General features: G+C 37.5%; 1 protein-coding gene and 2 long non-coding RNA genes across 3 annotated transcripts in view; 2 read left to right on the top strand and 1 right to left on the bottom strand.

Annotated features, from left to right (window-relative positions):
- Nucleotides 1-25,070, bottom strand: part of LOC110384623 (dymeclin) — a 59,329-nt gene that overhangs the window by 16,759 nt on the left and 17,500 nt on the right.
- Nucleotides 588-1,577, top strand: LOC110384629 (uncharacterized). The gene is made up of 2 exons (XR_007511308.2): nt 588-848; nt 1,356-1,577. It is a non-coding gene; the product is annotated as an uncharacterized LOC110384629 (long non-coding RNA).
- On the top strand, nt 3,028-5,044 carry LOC135118927 (uncharacterized). Its single transcript, XR_010277870.1, has 3 exons — nt 3,028-3,107; nt 3,759-3,941; nt 4,304-5,044. It is a non-coding gene; the product is annotated as an uncharacterized LOC135118927 (long non-coding RNA).

The following is a 25,070-nucleotide window of genomic DNA, read 5'->3' as shown; positions in this document are numbered from 1 at the left end:
GAACAGCTGCCGTTGCCGAAGTCGGCCGTGGACGCCATTACCATAAAACTTGAAAACAATTTTGAGTGACAGAGAATGTCTTGGTGGCCTGGTAGGTACAGAACCAACCTCTCAAGTATGAGTGTATGCTCGATTCAGGCAAGAACCAATACAACTTTTCTAAGTTTGTATGTACTTTCTAAGTATCTCTTAGACACCAATGACTGTGTTTCGGATGGCACGTTAAACTGCAGGTCCCGGCTGTCACTGAACATCCTTGGCAGTCGTTATACGTTAAAATAACAGAAAAACTATATCCTTAGTAGTCCTTTTACACAGTCTGTCTGCATCTCTATATTCTAACTTATTCTACTACGGGTCTGCTGGAATATATTTCATTAGAGACAAGCAGTACCTTTGTACTATTTTATGTTACCTCTACTTCTTTCATGTATTTACGTAAATTGTTAAATAAATAAAAAAGAAGTAACTAAACCACTATATGAGACAGTCGGCACACGTAACAGTAAAAATTGCGCCATTTCAAATATGCGAAAGGGCGTACTAAGCCAACAATACGCCGCAAACTCACTCACCAGCTAACATTTTGTCTACTGTGGACGCAGCCTTAAGCCCTATGTGTTGATGATACAACCATTATTATTTTATAATTATTAATAGCTATATTGATCATTCATATTTCAATCGGCATCCTTAGAGGTTGTGTCTCAGAACTCTTTAGATTCATATTTTTATTGAAGTAAAGTGGTAATTAATATCTATATTAATTATGAAGTTGTGGTTTATAATAACGTTTTTGTTACTCGCGATGACGCTTGTAGCAGCCCGCCCTAAATTCAATCGTAATGGTAAGTTTGAAAATTTTCTAAAAGCCCGTTTCTATGTAGATCCCAAACATTATTTGCTCAACATCTGCCTAGTTTAATCAGTGTTTTACAAGGAGCGACTGCCTATGTGATCTCCTCAACCCAGTTACCCGGGCAACCCGATACCGCTGAGTAAGTCTGGTTGTCAGACTGATGTTCTCTAACAGATCTCGAATACATTTAATGTTTTATTTAATTTTGATAATTACACGAAACGGTTTTAGCTACCTACTTTCCCATCCAGATAAACAGCTAGTTATGAGTGTATGTACGTGTAGTGTATGTAGGGCTAAGGCTGTATTAGGTACTTGTGTACTACACGTAAGTTTCATTAAAATTCGTTCAGTGGTTTTGGCAAAGTTTTACATTCACAATGTTAGTGTTTATGTATGCATTATATTGTAAAAGTGTGTATTCGATCCATAATTATCTCAAAACATCTGATCACGTTAAGATGATATTTTGTTAATTATTATTTTATTTTTTCAGTTCTTTCGGGGCTCAAGAATGCAGTACTAACAAGTTCGCGTATGATGCAGCTGTATAGCAGAAATAAACCAAAAAGGGTTAAAATCATGAACTGTTTTTTTTTTGTCAAATGTATTTTTAACTTAGGTACTTCCTAAAAGGAGGATATCATAGGAGGAGGTATTATATTGTAATTGCTAAAGTCAATAAATAAAATGAAAAATAAATAAATGCCTATAATTACGGATTTCTATTATTTATTAATATCATAAAAACACTTGAATTGTATGAACCTCACACGACCTTTCCCTCTTTCCTTCCTTTTTTTAATGCTAGTGCTAGGGTCTATAAAACCGAATATCGATAAAATTACAATATTATTTATTGTGATTATTTACGAAAGCAGTACTACTATAGAGTCACATTAGTGTTAAACTGCAGTATCTGACCTCCTCAACCCAGTAAAGTTATCAACATTTTTTTCTTCTCATGACCTCAGAAATGCTCATGGACTTCCTCCGCTTGGGAGAGGCGGAAGGTGTGCCGGACTCTCACCGACTAAGGCTGTCTGTCCACCGGAGCGGAGCTAGACTGCGGAGTGGAGAAACTGGGAAATATTAACCAATAGGATTGCACAAAATCTCCGCTCCTCAATCCTATTGGTTAATATTTCTCAGTTTCTCCACTCCGCAGCCTCAGCTCCGCTCCGGTGGACAGGCAGCCTAAAACCCCTTGTGTCCTCCTTGCACGTGGCCGCGGGGCCGCGGAAATCCAGATTCTTCCGCAGCCCAACCCAGTTATCAACATAGGGCAACCCAATGGTGACGTAATAATTGGTTCTAAACATATTGATGAATAAGTGGAATACCCCATAGTTGTTTTAAACTTATACTTATTGCATAAATATGTATAGAAAAATATCAGAAATACATGAATATATTAATAGTATAAATGCGGAAGGTGGAACATCCTATGTATGTTTGCTTGTTACGCTTTTATGTAAAAGTAACGAATGATTTTGAATGTAGCTTAAATGCATATCATACCGATATTACTAGTTTCGGTTTCACCCATTACCCACTGGAATAACTCCGCGTACTGGGATAAAACACAGCCGATAACGGTCCTAAAAAAAAATTCAATGGAACACTGAAATATTTATTTAAATCGGACCAGTATTTGTTGATTTTAGCGCGTGCAATGAAACAGAAAAACTATCCAGCATTTTAGTATTAGTGTAGACTAGCTGTTTTCTCGTGGCATCACGTTCAAGTGAGAACTCCTGCCCGTACAGGGATAAAATATAGCTTATGTTACTCAGGAAGAGTGTAGCTTTCCAAAAGTATTTTTTTGTTTTTAATGAATAGATTTAGAATATCATCTCCCGAGCCTTTTCCCAACTATGTTGGGGTCTTCCAGTCTATACGGCTTGTTTTAATACCTACCTAATATTTTGTAATTATTTACAAAGCCCTGAAAAGCCCCTACCTAATTGCTTACGTACATAGTTAATTCATATTACGTCAATGTCAAGCATACAAGGATAACTCCATGTAATAAACTATCCTTATTTACCGTAACAAATAGTAAACAATAAAATACCCAGGACAAGATGTAAAAAATATGAATGGTTGAAATCCTAATGAGTTATATAAAGTAAGATATGCAACAGAAATGTGTTAATATACTGCTTGATACTTACGAGTAAAGACGTGTGTTTTGTGTAGTGTTCAATTTTAAGAAAAATCTTCAATATGGATCAAGTTGATGGTGGTAAGTCTTTTCTTATTTTTTGCGGAAATATTTTCAATCGACTCGCCAAAAAGGCTGCTAATTGACAGAGTTTAAATATGCAATTGAGTTGTATTTTTATATTTTCACTAACAATATAACATATCAGTTTTATTAAGGAAAAAGCTGTTTGTGATAAACAAGCTTCTGCCAGCGGTTTCACCCGCATCCCGTGGAACTTCTTCCCGTACCGGGACAAAAGTAGCCTATAGCCTTCCTCAATAAATGGGCTATCTAACACTGAAAGAAATTTTCAAATCGGACCAGTAGTTCCTGAGATTAGCGCGTTCAAACAAACAAACAAACTCTTCAGCTTTATAATATTAGTATATGTAGATTAGGACAGCTTACTATTTCAATTCCTAGTGAAGTTCTTTAATACTGTTACAGCCTTTTTTATCGTCCCACTGCTGGGCACAGGCCGTCTCTCACACGGAGAAGGTTTCCTTAAGATGTTTTCCTCCACCTTTTATCAGCCATTGGTGTCCAAGATATACTTAGAACTCATACTCGAGAGGCTGGTTCTTTACCCACTAGGCCACCACGATATTACAATGCCCATATTCACATTATTCACCGCAGTTTTGTCACAATTTTGGCGAAATCAATTGACAAATTATATACTTTTTCCAGTACAAGGGAAGGGGATACAAAAGCATGCTTTACAACCGGCGACAACAATGATAAGAGAGTACTGTGCTATAACGAAATGTGACTCGCCGCCACCAACATCACCTACGCCTGAGGAAGAAACTTCGAAAGACGAGAAAAAGACCGACTCGTCGTGATAGCTGATTCAAAATTAAAATTAACAAAGTAAGTTTTCAATTAAGCACATTTTCAAAGACGTACGAGTAAGTTTTTCTTGAAATAACTGTTTACTTGAAAATTTAATGTAAATATACATAGTACACAGTTAATTTAAGAAAACTGGATTAGTTGATTTGTGACATTTACGCGAATATTAGACATTCACAACATGATGTACCATGGATGCTGTAAAGGATCCGAAACGTCGGGATTAAATAATATTAATATAACCGCGATAAAATCCACAAAATTTGTTGTATTTAAATTAGATTATTAAATAACTTTTTTGCCTGAACCACACCTATTTCACAAGTGACCTTCTTTCAAGTGCGGTGTAAAACAAGTAATAATTATCTTTTTTTTCACAGATTCTCGTAAGACCCCACAAGATTCGAGAGTGTCCAAAACCTAACAGTATTATTTATTAACCACCAACATAATTACATGCCTACGCCTCGGCGCTCCACTGCGGCTCCGCATCGCTGCCAGTGTGGTGAATCTGTGGACCGCCTTGGGCACCATGGTCTTTCCTGTAGCAAAAGTGCTGGTCGCATGGCACGACACGCCAGCATAAATGACATTATCCGTCGTGCTCTTGTCACCGCCGGAGTGCCAGCCATTTTAGAACCCAGAGGCTTGGCACGCGACGATGGCAAGAGACCAGACGGGATGTCTATAATGCCTTGGAAGATGGGAAGGTCTTTGGTGTGGACGCAACCTGCGTCGACACCCTTGCACCTTCCCACCTTCCCAGTACGGCGAGCTGTGTCGGTGCAGCTGCTGCGGCCGCGGAAAACCTCAAGCGGCACAAATATGTAAACCTCACCGGCAATTGCATTTTTGAGCCGTTTGGGGTTGAAACCCTGGGACCATGGGGCCCAAGTGCCCACAGACTATTTCGAGAAATTAGTAAGCGATTAGTGGAGTCCACTCGTGACCAAAGGGCTGGCCTATACTTCGGTCAAAGGATATGCATTGCCATCCAGCGTGGCAATGCAGCCAGCCTTTTGGGCACGATCCCAGCTGACAGCGATGCGGATGAATATTTTGATACCTAGTTTTAATATTTCCCTATTATAGATTAATATTGATTATTATGAATGAATAAAATAAAATTCACTACTTCAAAACACAGATAAAAATCAGGTTCTTTCATATATTTTAATTCATTTTCATACCGCATTCACGCTCATTCAGTTTATAACCATATCATGCAGTCATACCTACAAATTGTACTTTATAATATCAACATTCGTGCAGAAGTACAGTACACAAACTATTTCACCATATAATAGTTATTTCTTAAATAAACTACTTATAGCAGATGTTACTATACTATTAATTGTCACATCTTTAAGGCCCATTTACATCGACAACGTAAACGTCCGTTTTCTAATATCAACTGTTTTCTATGAACTTCTTGGACCCAAGTTCTGTATAACTACTAGCCTTTAAGAATATTTATAACTTATAATAAATTATTCAATAAGTGTTACAATCGTTTTTTGTTAGTTCCCTACTAGGACGCCGTATCGGTTGCATTTTAAGTGTATCTTAGACACCATTGACTGGAGCCTAGACTAAACCAAAGTCTGCCGGGGCTGCGGGATTGTTCGAAAGAGATACCGCGGCCCTGGTACATAAAAGGCCCAACGGTTTTAGTCAGTAAAGTCTGAAACTCCCTCACCGCTGCGGGAGAGGTCATTTGACGATTTTCGTAGTAAAAAAGGCTAAACCAAAGTGGATCGAGGCGAAGAAGTTGTTAAAAGACCAATAGAATTTCGGTATTGTAACAGTCAGTCTCTGTCAGTCAGACCGTAGTTCACTGACAACATAAATGCCAGTTTTTCTTAAAACATCACACCATAGCTCTAAAAACAGTACCTACTAGGCAAGTAACTGCATCTTCCTCATAGAAATCTGCATATCTATGGTATTACTAATAGGAAAATCTGTGGTACAAACCCATGCTTAACGTTACTGGACTTAATTAATCTTATTAATAAACCAACAACGTAGTAAAATGTGTTACATAATAAAAATAATGTTCTAAACATCTTTTACTACGCATAAGCTTTCAGGTTTAACCCGGGTGTAGGCTAGTCATTAATAGGCTTTGGGATAGTTCGCGCGAGTTACCGCAGCCCTGGTACATAAAGGATTACACGATTGCAAAACTTCAATGACCCTCCCGCTGTGGGTTAGCAGCGGTGAGGGAGTGTCAGACTTTACTGACTAAAAATCCATCGTTCCATCCATGTTCCTTCTTAGGCCTACCACGACACGCGGGTGAAACCGCTGATGAAAGCTATACAAAAATATATGTAGAAGGAGGAAAAATTATAATAAAGACGCAGTATTTTGCATATGGCAAATAATATAAATGTAACTGTAGGACAATGTCTAAGACAGACTTAAGGAAAATTCTTTGGGAAATACACGCATACAAAACGAGTTATGCCCGATTCGTCATTTTAGTGATTTGGCATCCATAAAAACGTGTCCCAGTTGGTCATTCAATAAAATATTTTATTTTGCTTAGTCCCAATTGGTCATCCGTACTTTATTTTGTAAAAGTACTGTCAACAAGATAAGCTTTACAATATTGCAATATGTTTTTATTTATTTTGGTTATGTTTTTCCGAATATGGCAAGACGTTATTAATAAAATCGCGATTTCAACGGCGTCACACACCGCACGGCCAAAACCAAAATACCAGGATCGCATAAATCAGATGAGTAATATACCAATCAACGAGTGTCCATGGAACTGCCCACTGTGTACTAGGACCGCATAACTTACAGGAGTATAGCAGTCAAGAGTGTCAGGATTTTAAGTTTTTTCCTAATTGTAGATAAACATATCAATTTACACCATCATTCATCATTTTTATGTATACAATCTCTTTGCTAGTTATGGGCCCCTGGTACTTTGTTGTGTCACATTTTCGGGTTTATAAAATGCCCATGTTGTCTTCACCTGTGTTTTAATGTAAATTTTATTATATTTATATGAGAGCTATACCTTTACCTACATCGAAGTTTTCATTTAAAATTTCTTCTAACATTTTTATTTCTGACGGTACTCTGATACGTGAAATTTTATGCGGGTGACGAATCGGAACTCAAAATTTAAATATTAAATTATTTATTTTGCTCGAATGACCAATTGGGATTTGGTGTATGGAAAAATAGTTGGTGACCAATCGGTACTAATGACAAATTGGGAATAACTCCAAAACTATGAAGATTTTATTAGTTTTGAGTTTAATTTTGCATTTTTCACTATAATGGCGCAAGCGGCTCCCGGTAGAAAAGGTATGTGCTGTTTTGTTTTTTTTTTTGTATCAGGCGTCTAATAGTATAGTTACCGGCACGGATATTGAGCTCTCGGCGGAAGAGTGGGGATCGCTTTGCGCACTGTACACATAAGGCAATAAACCAATAAATCGCTTCTGCGCAGGTGAAGGTCAGGGCTCAATATTAGTGCCGATAACTATACAGGATCCCATTAAGGACGACTTACACCGATCTGCTTACCGATTGAGAATTGATTTTTATCATTTTTTGTACAAACAAAGGTATTGCTAATAGGCTGCCTAAAAAATATGTTCAAGGATATAATTAATTTTATATCTGCTCCTGTTAATGTTTTTATTTTTAAATACACACTAATCGAAATAATGCTAAAGAATATGAAAACGTTTGGCTGGCTATTGATAAAATAAAAATTATAAAAAACATGGTATGTTTATTTCGCCACCGACTTCTAGGCCGATGCACCTAAAATAGTTGCTTTTGCGTTCCAGTGTTTTTGGGAGTCGGTTTTATTTTTTCACATTAGTTCACGTAGTGACACATAGGAAGGGTGAAGGATGGGCGTTTTGGGACTGTCTCGTGTAATTTTGACGTTCTAAAAGTGCTTTTCTTCAGCCTACTTTAAAAAATATTTTCATTCATTTTTTAATAATTAATATAAATAAATAATAATTAATATAATAAAATACTTTTGTCCATTTGTTTATTCTTTGGTTACAGGATCACGCCGTCCACTGATACCCCAAATCGGTACTAAAGTCCCGGCTTCCAGACTCGTTTACTATTACAATCGTAACAAAAATCTTACGACTGGTTAAACAGCATCAACAAATCAATGGGAGTGATGACAGGGTAAAAAAATAGTGATTCTAATTAGCCCGGATTTTAATTGGCCACAAATATTAGATACGTATTTTTACTAAAAGCAGCTGAGAACTGGGCTGGGCACATCAGCCGAATGCATTCTGACAGATGGGCTAACATCGTCACCCAGTGGGTAACACAGGATGGCCATCGCAGGCGGGCAGTCCCTGGAAGAGATGATGACCTGGATGCCTACAACCCTGATTGGTGGGAGGACTCAAAAGATCGAGAGGTGTGGAGGCCTTTGCCCAGCAGTGGGACAGTATGGGCTAATAATAATTAAAAAACATTAAATACATTATTAGGATACAACGCAACAAAGATTGAGGGCGTGGGCTCGTGACAAAACGTCTGTGTCTTTGTACTCAGAAATTACATCCTCATCCTCCGAGCCTTTTCCCAATCATGTTGGGGTCGGCTTCCAGTCTAACCGGATTCAGATGAGTACCAGTGCTTTACAAGAAGCGACTGCCTATCTGACCTCCTCAACCCAGTAACCCGGCAACCCGGTACCCTTGGTTAGACTGGTGTCAGACTTACTGGCTTCTGACTACCCGTAACGACTACCAAGGATGTTCAATGACAGCCGGGACCTACAGTTTAACGTGCCATCCGAAACACAGCCAATGGTGTCTAAGATATGCTTAGAAAGTACATACAAACTTAGAAAAGTTGCATTGGTACTTGCCTGACCTGGGATCGAACCCGCGCCCTCGTACTTGAGGTTGGTCCTTTACCCACTAGGCCACCACGACTCAGAAATTACGTAACACAAAATTTAATAGTGTTAGGTATATCTTAGCTGTCATTGGTTTGTGAGAGAAAATTAAAAATACGTGACCATTATTTTACGGTACCTAATCTAAAAGACGGACTAACGGCCAGTTTCTTCATCAAAAGGAAAAGTTAAAGTAATGTCTAAAGTAAAAGTAACGGTCAAATTCGTTTTTCAAGGCTAAAGTGACAGCAAAACTAATAGAAAAATTGAATTTGAACGTTACTTTTACTTTAGACATTACTTTGACTTTTACTTTGGCTTTAACTTTGATGAAGAAACTGGCTGTAATTCACAATTCCCATTGTTATCCAGCCGTTTTACGTAGGTGGGACACATATTTCTACTTATCTCTTTTGTCAACCCTCTTATAATACTCTTTTTTGTAATTTAAGCCTAGTTCACCGACAACATAAACGTCTTTTTTCTAAAACAAACTGTTTACTTTGTAAACTCATCATCCTCATCCTCCGAGCCTTTTCCCAACTATGTTGAGGTCGGCTTCCAGTCTAACCGGATCCAGCTTGTAAACTGAAAGTAAGAATTATAGTAAACAGTTGTTTGAATAAAACTGACGTTTATGTTGTCGGTGAACTCCGGCCTTAGTTGTTTCGTAATGTTGTGTATGTGTTATGTTCTCGTAAATAAATGTATACTTATGGTTTTATTTTCTTAACTGTTACCTGCCCTTCGTTTTTTTTCATTTGTTAAATTTTTAATAGTTGCAAAACATATTCAGCCTTACTACGAAAACTTAAACATTTGTTGAACACTTGTCTAAAAACGTGGCTGCAAAACGGACCTTATTTCAACGTCATAATCTGTAAATTTTTAGACAAAGTGTTCAACAGACGTTTAAAAGTTTTGTGGTACGAGGGTCCGAAAGTACTGAACTCATTCGAAATATTATTGCACTGTTGGAAAGCTACACTACTCCCGAGAAACATAGGCATTTTAGGGTCTATTTTATCCTGGTATGGATATAAATTCTTCAGGGATGCGAGTGAAACCGCGGGAAAGCAGCTAGTAATGTAATAAAGATTTTATTTTATTTATTTAGATAAATTACGTGCTATAAAATGATGTTTTCTTCTTGTTTTTATGTATGGCTTCATACATAAAACAAGAAGTTTTGGTTATTTTCGCAGTAAGTATATCAAAGTAGGACACTAATAATAAAAAAATAAAAAATAAATCTTTATTTTCTCTTCAATTACAGTGTTAAGTACATTACAATACAGGTTGCTTTTGTAAGAGAATGGTGTCTGTTTAAGGTTACCCCTGTGTTACAGATCACCATTTATCCTTTTGAATGTTATACAGCACATTTTGTAACGAGAGAGAACACTGATCGGTTAGAAACATAAACAGATTGAATCATCATTTAAATAAAGCATTAGGCTAATTCTGCGATTAAAATCTACGCGGATGACATCTCACAATATTATGTTATAAGGTATTTTGACCAATTATTTGCTTTATACTTAGAATACATTTAATACTTACAACGGAGTACATATATAGAGGAAGGAAAAATAGCGGAGATGCCACAAGGAATATAGGTCAGTTAAGATCAGGTGCCTGCTTGTAAGGTCGAGCAACGTATGGTGATCAGTTACTTTAACTAACGAGTTCCTTGTCAACGCGTTTGTTGTCGCGCTACTTTCTTAGGAGATTTTGCGTTATGACATCTCCGCTAGTCATTTTGTTCTCCATGGGCTAATAATAATCTGTCTGGGCTCTTATTTACTTTTATTATCTTGACCGTGTTTTGTACTATTTACACTGTAGTGCTAACTTGTTCTGTCATTCCAAATTGCATTTATTTGGTGTTTTTGTTCTTATTGAATCAATAGCAGAAGTTAAGTTTTATTTTGTATATGTAGGTATAATATAAACGTGTAAATTCGAGGCATAAACTTAATGTATTCTGTGAGCGATAGTCGTGTTTACATATTGATAATGAAGTTTATTTATATTTTGTTATTTTTCGTTATGTTTGTCGTCAGTTTTGGTAAGAAGGATAAATTGTTAAGACTTCGACAACACAGCGGTGTAGGTATGTATGTATTAATATACCAGATTTTATAGACAACCTTTTGAAAATTAAGTAACTAAATTATAGTGGGAATAAAATTATACCCAAAGAAAATATGGATATCGTCTGAAACATGTCATCATCCTCCTGCCCTTATCCCAATTTTATTTGGGGTCGACGTAGCATGTTTTCTACTTCCTTACTTTTCTATCTGCCGTCATCTCACAAGTAACATTCTTTCTAATCATATCCACTTTCACACAATCCATCCATCGTTTCTTCGGTCGTCGTCTTCCCTATATCCGTCCACGTTCATGCTCATCACCTTCCTCACAACATGACTCTCATTCCTCCGCATCACATGCCCAATATGCCCATACCATGACGTCTGAACCATGTCATCATCATCGACCGAACCTTTTTCCCACCTATGTTGGGGTCGGCTTCCAGTCTAACCGGATGCAGCTGAGTACCACTGCTTTACAAGTAGCGACTGCCCTGCCTGACCTCCTCAACCCAGTTACCTGGCAACCTGATACCCCTTGGTTAGACTGGTGGTCGTCTGAACCATGTGTAGGTACTACATATAAAAGAGGCGGAAATCATTGTAATTGCCCTTTATGTAGATGATATAATGACGTGGATGGATTGCCTAAAATGAATAAAATGTTCAACCACAATACCTTAACGCTTCATCGAGAGAAAGCGATTAGTTCAGTTTCAGAGAGCTAATTGCTACTGATTGTTGTGATTTTACCCGTAAAAATGTATATTTAAAGTAGTTTTGTAATCAAGAGTACAATCACGTGTTCAATTATCGGTTACTAATTACCAGTCACACTATATCGGGTGTGTCGCACCTAATCACATTAAATTAAATACGTTAATATAATGGTTAATATATGTCGATTAGCAAAAAGAAAAAATAAAATTCGTAAAAAAATTCAAACAAAGTAAATAGAATAAAATGTGCGAAAATTACAATAAAATAGAACACCATATAAAAGTCAGTCATCATTACGAACAACTGAAATTCTCCCTTGAAAACTGACAGCTGTCAACTGATTAAAACATTCGATACTCCTAACTTTATCTCTGCTTTACACATGATGTAGTAAATTATGAAAACGAAAATGGCTCCTGTGGCCAAACCACTGAATGAATTAGGTTATTTTTTTACAATCCGCCATAGAATATCACAAAGTATATGCGACAGGATTTAATGTGATCAGGTACGACACACCTTGTATACAAACTTATTTTGATACAATCTTTCACGTGTTCAAGTATCGGTTACTAATTACCAGACACACTATAATACATACATATAAATATTTATTTATATACGTATAGGAGCACCGTGCTGCTCCCTCATCGCTGCCACTGTGGTGAGGCTGTCACCAGCCTCGGACACCACGGCCTGTCGTGCAGCCGTAGTGCGGGCCGTATTGCGCGGCATGTAAACATCAATGACATTATACGTCGAGCTCTTTGTTGCCGTCGGGGTACCAGCTGTATTAGAACCAAACGGCTTGGCACGCGACGACGGTAAGAGACCAGACGGCATGTCGTTATTCCCTTGGAAGATGGGTAGGCCTTTAGTATGGGACGCAACCTGTGTCGATACTCTTGCGCCATCACACCTTCCAAGTTCTGCGTGCTATGCTGCTGCTGCCGCTGCGGCTGCGGAGAACCTCAAGCGGCGGAAATATAGTGGCCTTGTCAGAAACTATATTTTCGAACCGTTTGGGGTTGAAACCCTCGGGTCGTGGGGTCCGAATGCCCACATTCTATTTAAAGATAGATAGATAGATAGATATTCTTTATTAGGTACACCAATGTTACATTTTGATCTTAAACTAGGTATTTAAAGTAGTAAGATCTCTCAAGGCGGCTGGTTGACGCTTCTCGTGACCAGAAGGCTGGCTATTACCTCGGACAAAGAATCAGCATGGCGATCCAACGAGGTAATGCTGCCAGCCTCTTGGGCACGCTCCCAGTTGACAGCGATGGGGACGAATTTTTGACGCTTTTAGTTGTTTGTTTTACTAGGATAGTTTTGATTTTTATTGTAAATATGTATTGTAAATATCTATGTAAATAAAGACTTTGTTTTAAAATTAAAAATAAAACTAGCTTAGGTATTTAATGTAGAATATTTATTTTGATACAATCTTAACACGTGCAATCTGAGGTCACAAAGTTGGGTCTCCCACTGCTAAAATACGGGTTATCGTGATTTCAGGCAAAACTATAATTCAAAGAAACTTCTTTATTTTTATAGAAGACTTTAACCGTCTTACCACAAAACTTTTAAACGTCAGTTTATGCCTTGTCTAAAAAATGTCAAATTATGACGTTGACATATGGTTCATTTTGCAGCCAAAATTTTATTAGACAAGTGTAAAACAGTTGTTAAAGTTTTTGTAGTAAGGCCGTAAATGTTTAATGCGTTTTATGTCTATCTAAAATGCCTTAAAATTAGACGAATATATGTCCATTACCTTCACAAAAAGTCAAATTCAATTTCATCTCCTCCGAGCCTTTTCCCAACTGTGTTGGGGTCGGCTTCCAGTCAAATTCAATAATAACACCAAATCAATTGAATCATTATTTTAAACATAATTTTATTTGTCTTACAGCCAGTTTCTTCATCAAAGGTTAAAGCCAAAGTAAAAGTCAAAGTGATGTCTAAAGTTAAAGTAACGGTCAAATTAAATTTTCTATTAGTTTTGCTGTCACTTTAACCTTGAAAAACGAATTTGACCGTTACTTTTACTTTAGACATTACTTTAACTTTAACTTTTGATGAAGAAACTGGCCGATATATGTATTTGTGTAAACAGTGCTATCAAGATTGTGTACCTTTAGTTAAAAGTGCCTACAAATGGAGTATAATTTGACACCTACTGACAAACTTCTGACAGTATTTTTGTTTAATTTTCAGGCAAACGACAGGGTTACATGAGATTGTGGCATCAGGAACAGCGGAATACCTCCATAAGCGTTATAATGCCATCAGAAACCAGACAAGAGTTGGAAATACGGACTATCTACCTAAGGGTATAAAATACTAATTTAAGATTAAATGTAAAGTAACCAATTTTATTTTATTTATTATCCTTAAATTCCGCACGCGACTTCTCTTGGGTCCCGAGGTAACCGCGAAAAACGGCTAGTCGTAAATAAATTAGTACTTAATATTCCAATGAGGAACGAAAATATAAATATAAGTAAAGGAAAAAGAGCCCTAGGCATTTTTCTTTCTTAATATAGCTGTAGTTACCGGTTCTCAGACAAATTGTATAAAGGTAGAAACACACAAGGTTCTTCCAATTCGTAAATAATAAAGTTAAATGAATTCCTGGTGGCCTAGTGGGTAAAGAACCAATCTCTCAAGTATGAGGGTGCGGGTTTGATTCCATGCCAGACAAGTAATAACAATGCAGTTTTTCTAAGTTTGTATTTTGTATATCTTGGACACTAATGACCGTGTTTCAGAGGGCACGATAAACTGTTGTGCCTGGCTGTCATTTGAACATCTTTGGCATTCGTTACAGATCAGAAACCAGTAAGGGTCATGGCACATTATACCGGCACCGCAACAGCACAGCACAGCTGCAGCACGGCGTCGCCTCGAATTTAGACTATGGCTAGCTGCCAGCGCGCTATCTACGCGTTGTCCGCAAGGTGCAAGCTCGCAGTCCGCGCGCCGGCCGCGAGGTGTAAGCTTGCTGTCACCGCAAACTCAAAGACAGTTATGATTGAACATTGATTGCTTCGCTGCCGACTCGGAGTCGGCGCGTAATGAGCATGCCGTCGGCGCGCTGTACCCATAAGGTCCGCTCGCTTGCAGCACGCGGGCTGCGAGTCGAGTAGCGGCAAGCGCGCTGACTCGCCGTTGGCTTTTTCATATTGACATTATGAAATACATATATTATACCTACTATAGGTACACGATTTAATGCTCTAAATTGAATGACAAGTTAAATGCTGGTGTGGAGCGGTGCTGTTGCGGTGCCGGTATAATGTGCCATAACCCTAAGTCTGACAACCAGTTACAAGTTAGTTGAGGAGATCAGATATATTCTCTCCTTGTAAAACACTGGTACTCAGCTGGAAAGACTGGAAGCTGACCAACATAGTTGAAGTAAAGGCTAGGCAGATGATGTGCCGGCTCAAATGGATTGAAAGTTATTTTGCTATCCGATTCCAGACTTTTAAATCTAAATATATATAAATGAAACCCGCTTTCCGTTGTCACGACATAACATGAAAACGGCTTGACCGATTTGGCTGAAAATTAGAGGGGAGGTAACTTAGAACTGGGTGAAGGTTTTAGGGTTTTGTCACCATCCGGCGGGACGCGGGTGAAACCGCGGGCGAAAGCTAGTAAATTATAAATTACAGGAAACGGTTTTTAAGGATGCGCTTTCGCACGGTGTGTCCCAATCTCAAATGACGCACAAATATCGTTAAGGACAAGAAAGGCTACTCTCATCCATATTTATTCCTAGCATTTATATATTTTTAGCCACACCTGAACAAGTTGTCTTAACACACAGTCGTCTTTACAATGAAGTTTTATATATTTTGTTGATTTTCTTTGTGTTCGGCTGTAGTTATGGGCAAGATATTGCGAATGGAGGTAAGTTTTTACAATCTTGTTTCAATTCTGTTCAACTTCACCAAAAATAGGCTATCTAGCATTCAAATATTTTTTCAATCGGAGCAGTAGATTCACTTACTCACTCACTCACTTACCGAATTAATGAACTTGGACTAGTGTTGCAAAAAACGTTTTTTCTAATGTGAAAAAACCTGATAAAAACTGTTTTTTCTGGGCCTGGTTATTTTCAAGAGCATAATAACCCTAAAATTATTAGGGCATTTACCGTTAAAGATTAATACTTAAGATTACAAGATAGTCTTAGGTTTATTCTTGAATCTACGGTATTTTTCCGATAAAACAGTACCAAAATTTCATAAAAATATTGGCAACATTCATTGATATTAACTCAACGAAAGGGAAATTTTGAAAATTGAACTAAAACTTACGCTAGAAAAACTAAATTTAGAAAAAACAACGATGCAAAGTTTTTTCATGTTTTTTCATGAAGTGAAAAAACAAATCGTTTTTTTCATTTTACATCACTAACTTGGACAACCGGAAATGGGGAAAACCTGGGGAACCATTTTGAATAATATACTTTGTGTAGTTTTTAGGTAATTAAAGGCATAATATTCTATATTTTTCCAGCTGCTGCTGAGCCAAACCGCCCATTAGTTCCTGTTGAATATATTATAAACAATAGCAATGAGGACGCCAATTTAGCAGGTAATGTAAAAAATATTGTATAAAAATCTACATCTGCTCCATTTGAGTAGGCACTTAACTGAAGGTAAACAAAAAAGACTACGAAATAAACTACATCTTAAAACAGTGTCTTGATTGATTAGGGCTGATTTTTCAATCATCAAATAACTTTGATCTGAAGAATATGTCGTTCTGACAGCTTTTGCATAGAAAATTAATCACATCGCTATATTTATTCCTTAGATAAAAATTTACTGATGATTGAAAAATCGGCCCTTAGTTATTGTATAAAGTAATACAAAATGTATAAATAACTAGCTTTTGCCCGCGGCTTCGCTCCCGTCAACTGACTCTCTACTTTACCCTATTTTTTTTCATAAGAACCTTCTCCTGACAATAACAAACACAACAAAAAGAATTAGCCAAATTGGTCCAGGCGTTGTTGAGTTATGCGCTTACCAACACATTTTGCGATTCATTTTATATATGTATAAATAATATGTTTATAAAAGCGTGTTTTTACTGGAAAACTATTAATTTATTTTCTATTACTAGCTTTGTTGTGCACATTATAAATGTGATAAAATTGCGAGTCTGCATTAGAATTTTTCAACTTGCAATCCGATCTCTTTGGTGTAAGTGTAAGTTTGGCAAAGACATTTTGCGGTTTCAATTGTGTAAATTTTACATATTGATACTGATGCTAGTGATACTTCCTTATTCCTCTTCGTGAATCAGTGCAATCTCATAAATAACACCTCATTTCGACCTCTAATAATTCAAATAATTATTTTTCAGGCAAGCCTGTAGTTCTTCCATCTTTAGGGACTTACATTAACATACAAAACTTATATGACATGAATAAAGCAGCTGCCGAAAGGAAAAACCGATCAACAAGTGAAAATCTGAGAACCTTAATTCAGCCAAGTTTTGATCAAAACATCAGAAACTAAAATGATATAAGATAAAAAATAAAATGAACAGCATTAAAATACTTAAACCAATTTTGTAGCAGTTTTATTTAAAGAGCAAAATCAAATAAACTTTATTTACGATGGAAACATGATCTTTATGAAAGTAAAATTCCCAAAATTAGCAAATATAATAAACAGAAAATCTATGTTTGTTCGTACCCTAAGGGTCTGTTCAGACAGACCGGCTCGGAGAGCATCGGAGCGCAATTTCTTTTCACACAAATCGGAATCGGCTCCGATCGACTGAAAGAGCAACGTCTGCAAGACCGAGAAAAGTACGCGATCGGAGCCGGTCAGCTCCTCTTTAATTTCACACCGAGCGCCTTCGAGCATTCTTAATGACAAAAGCAGTGCACATGCAAAAATAATAATAATAAACTTCTTTATTCAGATAACTGAGATCCATACATTAGGTACACAAACAATACAATTAATATATAATAGTAAGCCTTACTTACTTCAAATACTAAGTACTCAATTTTCAACGTGTTAAGAATTTGCGCTGCTCTCCGACCCGGTCTATCTGAACGGACCCTAAGTCATTGTTAATTACATTGAGTTGTAGCCGCATTTTATTTTGAAACTGAGATTGAAAATCAGTAGTCTTATCAATATTGTTTACCTTTAGTTATTTACCTACTCAAATGGAATATAGTCTACTAGAACCTCAAGCGGTTATAAAATATAGTGGCCTTGTCGGCAGCTATATTTTCGAACCGTTTGGGGTCGAAGCCCTCGGCTCGTGGGGTCCGAATGCGCACTCCCTATTTAAAGATCTCTAGGCGGCTGGTTGACGCTTCGTGACCAGAAGGCTGGCTATTACCTCGGACAAAGGATCAGCAAGGCCATCCAACGAGGTAATGCTGCCAGCCTCTTGGGTACTCTCCCAGTTGACAGCGATGGGGATGAGAATTTCTTGACGCTTTTAGATATAGTTTTTTAATTGTTTTACTAGGATAGTTTTTGTTGTGTTGTAAATATCTATGTATATAACTATGTAAATAAACATGTAAGTACTTCGTCTACTTTACAGTAATTTTTGTTAAATTTTCAGGTAAACGGATACCAGGGTTTCATATGCTTGTATTATCAGGACCACTGGAATACTTCCGTCAACGATATGATGCCATCAAGTTAAGAGTTGTAAAACCTGAATGTTTACCTAAGAATATAAAATACTAATCTAAAATTAAATGTAAAGTAACCAATTTTGGTTTTTATTTATTATCCCTAACTAGCCCCAGGGGATCTACTTTAGGCTATACAACTTGGGAATCATATAGCATACTAAACCACTTCACCGTCCATGAAGCAGACACAATAGTTAAACAATCGGTGTGTATCACAATGACTCATGGGACAGGGAAGTTATTAATCCAAACTAATATTATAAATGCGAAAGTAACTCTGTCTGTCTGTCTTTTCTTCACGCCTAAGCTACTGAACCGATTTGTGTGAAATTTGGTACAGACATAGTTTGAAACTTGAGAAAGGACATAGGATAGTATTTATTACAAAAAATATGGACATATAGCGCCATCTATTGGTCAAATCAAAAATCTGCTGGTAGTCACTATTCCACGCGAACGAAGTTGCGGGCAAAAGCTAGTATGCTATATTTTCACTAAATCCGTTCAGCCGTTAGCACGAGAAGAAGTGACAAAAATAAACAATTTTCGCCTTTGTAATATTAGACTGAAATGGGACTCCAAAACTATTGAACTGATTGAAAAATTCTTTCACTATTGGAAAGCTAAACTATCCCCGAGTAACATGGGCTATATTTTATCCCGACACGGGCAGTAGTTCCTACAGGACGCGGTGTAGTCGCGGGAAAAAGTAAGTCTTAATAAATAAACTCGTAATATTCCGATGAGGAACGAAGATATATATAGTTAAAGGAAAAAGAGCCCTAGGCATTTTTTTCTTAATATAGCTGTAGTTACCGGTTCTCAGACAAAATGGTATAAAGGTAGGGACACACAAGGTTCTTGCAATTTATAAATAATGAACTTAAATATTATTCCGAGCTATTTTACTATATTATCGGTATCATCATCAGCCTTTTATCGTCCCATTGCTGGGCTGCGGCCTCCTCACACACGGAGAAGGATTGAGCGGTAATCACCACGCTTGCTCGTCATCATGTGATTCCAGACTTAACAGTCCAGGTTTCCTCGAGATGTTTTCCTTCACCATTTAATCGGTCATTGGTGTCTAAGATACCCCATTGCCAGCCCGTATTGAGCAAGCGTGGTGATTAACGCTCAATCCTTCTCTGTATGAGAGGAGGCCGCAGCCCTGCAGAGGTACGATAAAAGGCTGATAATGATGATGAGAAATCTCAAGAATTCTAGACAAATGGCTGTGAGAGGACATATTATAAACTGTCTTTACGCACGGTGTATCCCAATCTCAACTGACGCGCAAATGTCTTAAAGGGCAAGAAAGGCTACTCGTATCCATATTTATTCCTAGCATTAATATATTTTAGCCACACCTGAACAAGTGGTCTTCACATATAGTCGTGTTAACCATGAAGTTTTATATATTTTGTTGATTTTCTTTGTGTTCGGCTGCACTTATGGGCAAGAGATTGCAGATGGCAGTAAGTTTTTTATTTATATTCTATTAAACTTCTAAATGGGCCAACATCACCACAAAGTGGATCCCTGAGGATGGAAGGCGACCGAGAAGGAGACCAAGGGAACGCTGGAGAGAAGATTTGGACAGCTTCCTCTCGGACTGGCCACAAACAGCGATCGACAGAGAAAAATGGAAGGCTATGGGGAAGGCCTTTGCCCAGCAGTGGGACAGCATAGGCTAATAAAAACTTCTACGCAAAAATGTTTTTTTGCACTGCAAGATATTTTCAAATCGGACCAGAAGTTTCTTTGAATTTAGGCGTTCAACCTTTTCCACAACCGGATATACGTAGCCTAAAATAGCCGACTTTGACTTTATTTTTATCGGACCTCCGGAATAGTCGCACAATCGGAGGCAAGCTCTACAATATAAGTATGAGATACCGAGCTCAGAGAATATGACCCTCGGGTGAAACATGGGTGAAACAGCTAGTTTTGAATAATACAATTTATGTAAAGGTTTTGTGAGTAAAGGCATAATATTCTATGTTTTTCAGCTGCTGCTGTGCCACGCGGCCCAATAATTCCTGTTGAATATATGATAAACAAAATCAATGGGAAGCCGAATGCTAATTTACCAGGTAAGCCAAATATCTCTATACATATATGTATATTGAAAGGTACTTCTAACCTAACCTAACAGATAGACATGTGTTGCTGGGGAGTTTGTTGCGCCACTTCTTCTTCCCAGCAAAACACATAGGAAGTGGTGAAGTGCGGGCGTTTTGGGGGCTGTCTTTGGTCAATTTTGACGTTCAAAAGTGTTCTTCTATAATCTTGTATATTAATATAATCTATTTATTTTCAGGCCAGCAAGTACCCGCTCCATATTTAGCGAGTTACACTCAAATACAAAACCAATATGACATGAATAAAGCATCAACTGAAGCGAAGAAAAACGCTTAAAAGTGAACATTTGAGAATCTTAATTCAGACAAGTTTTGATCAAAACATCAGAAAATACACAAATAAAATGAATAGCATTAAAATACAAAAAATTAAAGCTGTTTTATTTAAAGAGCAAAATGAAACATATTTTATTAACGACAGAAACTTGATCTTTATAAAAGTGAAATTACAAAAATAAGCAAATAATCTAGATCATCCTCCTTTGCCCTGAGCCCTTTTCCCAACTATGTTGGGGTCGGCTTCCAGTCTAACCAGATGTAGCTGAGTACCAGTGCTTTACAAGGAGCGACTGCCCATCTGACCTCCTCAACCCAGTTACGCAGGCAACCCAATACCCCTTACCTAGGTACATCAATATATTAAAGAGGAAATTTTTGTTTGTTCGTACCCTAAAAGAATTTCAGAAATCGGTTCAAATATTTTGGAGCCTTTTAAGAGGATACATTATTAAACTATACGTTATTAAACTTTAAAGACAACTTTTGCTTAAAATTAGGTTTTCTATCGATATCCGAGGCTATTTTGCAAAAATATTCACCCCAAAGAGCAGGGCAACCACCCAGGGTGGCGGAGTTCAAATCATATTCACTTTTGAAGTTAAGGGTAAGATGAACCTAATTCCAAAATTTCGTGCAAATCGGTTCACAGTAAAAAATTCGGAGGTTAGACCGTATTTTTCGCTTCAATGACTGCACAAAGTTAGGAGTATCGAATGTTTTGACTCTTATATGGGGTTCTAATTCTCACACATTTTTATTCTATTTACTTTGTTTGAAAAATCTTTTTTTTTTTTCGTAACTATTTTATTTTTTCTTTATGCCAATCTACATAATATTAACCAGTATATTAGCGTATTTAATTTAATGTGATTAGGTTTTACACGCTCTGTATAAATACCATGACATTAATTTGTGATTTAATGAGCTACCGTTTTTGGTAGGGTTCCGTACCCAGAGGCTAAAACGGGACCCTATTGTTTTCGCTCCTCTGTCCGTCCGTCCGTCTGTCCGTCTGTCACCAGGCTGTATCTCATGAACAAGGTCAGGTGGACAACCGCTCTGGTACTCAAACACTCTGGTACACAGTTAGAAAAGGTATCCAGTATCACTCTCACAATCAAGAGTAGGTACTAAGAAGAAAACGACGCACGGGCTTTGCACCGCCTATTTGAAACAAATGTTCTATGACAAATGATTAAACAGTTTAATTGGCTCCTGCTCATTTTGAATGACGGATGCGAAATCCTATTAATCGCTATTTAAGAAAAAATATAAAAATTATACATAGTGTATAAAACAGAATAAAATCAGAAGTCAAGTCACCTAGATTTTTTAAAAGAAAGCAAAACAGTAAGTTTTATCATAATAATATCTTCGGTAAAATTGTAGATTATAAATTTATCTATGAACTAATATATTTTTGTCTTACTTTTTTCCTACGAGCCACTGTTTCGGAGATATAACGATTCAAAAATTTCATTCACTGGACTGGACTATAGGTATAATAAAGAACAAGAATCATCATCATCTCCCGCCGAGCCTTTTCCCAACTATGTTGTGGTCGGTTTCCAGTCAAACCGGATCCAGCTGAGTACCAGTGCTCTCCAAGGAGCGACTGCCTATCTAACCTCTTTCACCCATATACCCAGGTTAGAATAATAATGTGTCATCTTCATTATATTAGTATAGAAGCCTGATCTCTCCGGTCGCGTCGGATTGCCGTCCCATCGTGCTATGAGAGTGAAGGAATAGTGAGTGCACCTGTGTCTGCGCAAATGCTCGTGCACTATAATATGTCCTGCGCAGCTGGCTGATCTCCTTAAATGAGAACAGCCGCCGTGGCCGAAATCGGCCGTGGACGCCATTAGTATAAAAATCTAAGTTGTACTTCTGTTTTCTACTTTCTTAAGTTCATAACAATAGAAGTTGTAAGTAAATAAAATGCTTGCTGCGACTGCGTTTTAACCAAATCGTTTTGAACTTCACACAATACTTAAAACCTTACTTAAAAATGAAGCTCTTATATTTATTGTTTTTGTGTTTTCTACTGATTGTCGGCATTGCCGCTGATATTGAGAATGATGGTAAGTGAATATTTTTAATATAATTGTGTGGATTAGCCACAAGCCAACTTAGAGATATTTTTTGAGACATATGATTCTAAGTTCCATCAAATTATATTTACGTTCACAAATAAGTTATTGATTTCCAAGATTCTTATGCCCATTTTCACCAACAAATACCTAACTTTAGGGATCTCCTTATAGCATTTAGGTAACACTTAATACGAATTTCGTGTTCACCAAAGTTTAAGTGTCTCTTATAACCTTTAAGTATTGGGGAGCTTTAATATATACAATATCCCATAGTGAAAAGCCGGCAATTTTCTCCAATAGATTACAGAAACCCTTTATAATTTCAGGAACGGAACAGCCGCCTTTCATGATTCTCGATAGACTTCTACCGGCGAGTAAAATGATAAAGATTTACAATGATAACAAAAAGGGACAACACAGCCAATCGAGCCTTGATTAATGGGTTTAAGAAGAAAAGTAATAACAGTATTTTTTTTTTTTCTTTACAACAGCAAAAAAGATAACCTGCCTGCAAAGGATTTTAATGCTAATTAAGTTATTATGAATCTTATTTCAATGAGTTTAGAATCTATGATACTTTATTTGTATCCAAGATGCCACTGCATGCCTCGAGACGTATGGGACACTTAGGGTCGAGGAATTATGATTGCTAGCTAGTTGAAATAAGGTTGAAACTTGTACAGCATTTCGGTGGTCATGAATGCCAGAGTAGCTGGGCTTTCAGCTGGATGCCACGACCTGCCGTGCCATGCCGTGTCACGCCGTCAGTGGGCGCCGGCCCTAAGGACTCGCACTACTTTTCATCATCCTCCGAGCCTTTTCCTTATGTTGGGGCCGGCTTCCAGTCTAACCGCATTCAGCTGAGTACCAGTGGTTTACAAGGAGCGACTGCCCATCTGACCTCCTCAACCCAGTTTCCCGGCAACCCAATACCCCTTGGCTAGACTGGTGTCAGACTTACTGGCTTCTGACTACCCGTAGCGACTGCCAAGGATGTTCAATAACAGCCGGTCGTGTCGGATTGCCTTCCCATTGCGCTATGAGAGTGAAGGAATAGTGAGTGCACCTGTGTCTGCGCAAATGCTTGTGCACTATAATATGTCCTGCGCAGTTGGCTGATCTCCTTACATGTGAACAGCCGCCGCGCCGTGGCCGATAATCGATAAGTAGATATTGCTAATTAATTTTGTAATTTCAGGTACAAATAAAGCGCCACCATTCATAGTTCACACAAATACTCAGCCGCGGAGTCAAATGGAACATCTTTACAAACAAGCCAGTGGAACCTTGATCAATCAGTTTACGAGAAAATTAATAATGAAAGCAAGTTTATAAGAAAAAAGGAAAGAAGAAAAACGAGTAAAAATGATTTTACAGCATAGGTATATTATCATCGGCAAGGATATTGAGCCCTGAACCTTCACCTGCGCAGAAGTGATTTATTGGTTCATTGCCATAAGTGTACGGTGCGCAAAGCGATCCCCACTCTTCCGCCGAGAGCTCATTATCCGTGAAACTGCAGTTGACGACTGGTCAAATTCAATACATTTATTGGACTGACAAAAATATCAATATTTATGCAATTTGTGTGAAATATAAATTGTGACGTCGCATTTGTAACTTCAAGCCTAATGTATATTTTATTTATTGCATCCTCCTGCCCTTATCCCAAGATATGCATGAAAGGGACATTATTTTAAGATACCTTACTAAATGTTATATCATAAAAATATATAATTTATAATATTATTCAGTCCGTCAAGTCCTAGTCAACTACCCAACTGAAAACAAATTGTATTTTAATTCGTGTTTGTTTAATTCGAGGATTTCTAACGAATAAAACCACCATCTATTACAAGGACTAAATAATTTTAAAAGAAGGTCGAGGGAACTCGACAACTGAATATGTAAAGTACCTCGTATTTGGTCTTACATTATTCGTATTGATGAGAACTTTCCATTAAGGCGGATAGTGACAACTATGCTAGCGCCTGAACATTTTTCGTATGAAGGTGTAAAAAAATTAAATTAAAGAGTATGCCATATTTTTTAAACATTTTTATCTTTTTTTAAATACATCACTTTGTTAGAGTACGTGGGGCAATTTTGTATGAATTGTGATCCAATTGTTCAACGGAATCGCGCTAGAACTGAATTTGTAAACAGCAAAGTCCTTACCAAAGGAAAAGGGAGTATACCT

Source organism: Helicoverpa armigera, chromosome 27, assembly GCF_030705265.1.
Source record: "Helicoverpa armigera isolate CAAS_96S chromosome 27, ASM3070526v1, whole genome shotgun sequence".
NCBI lineage: Eukaryota > Metazoa > Arthropoda > Insecta > Lepidoptera > Noctuidae > Helicoverpa > Helicoverpa armigera.
The sequence above is the reverse complement of the archived record's forward strand: the minus strand, read 5'-3'. Positions and strand labels throughout refer to the sequence as shown.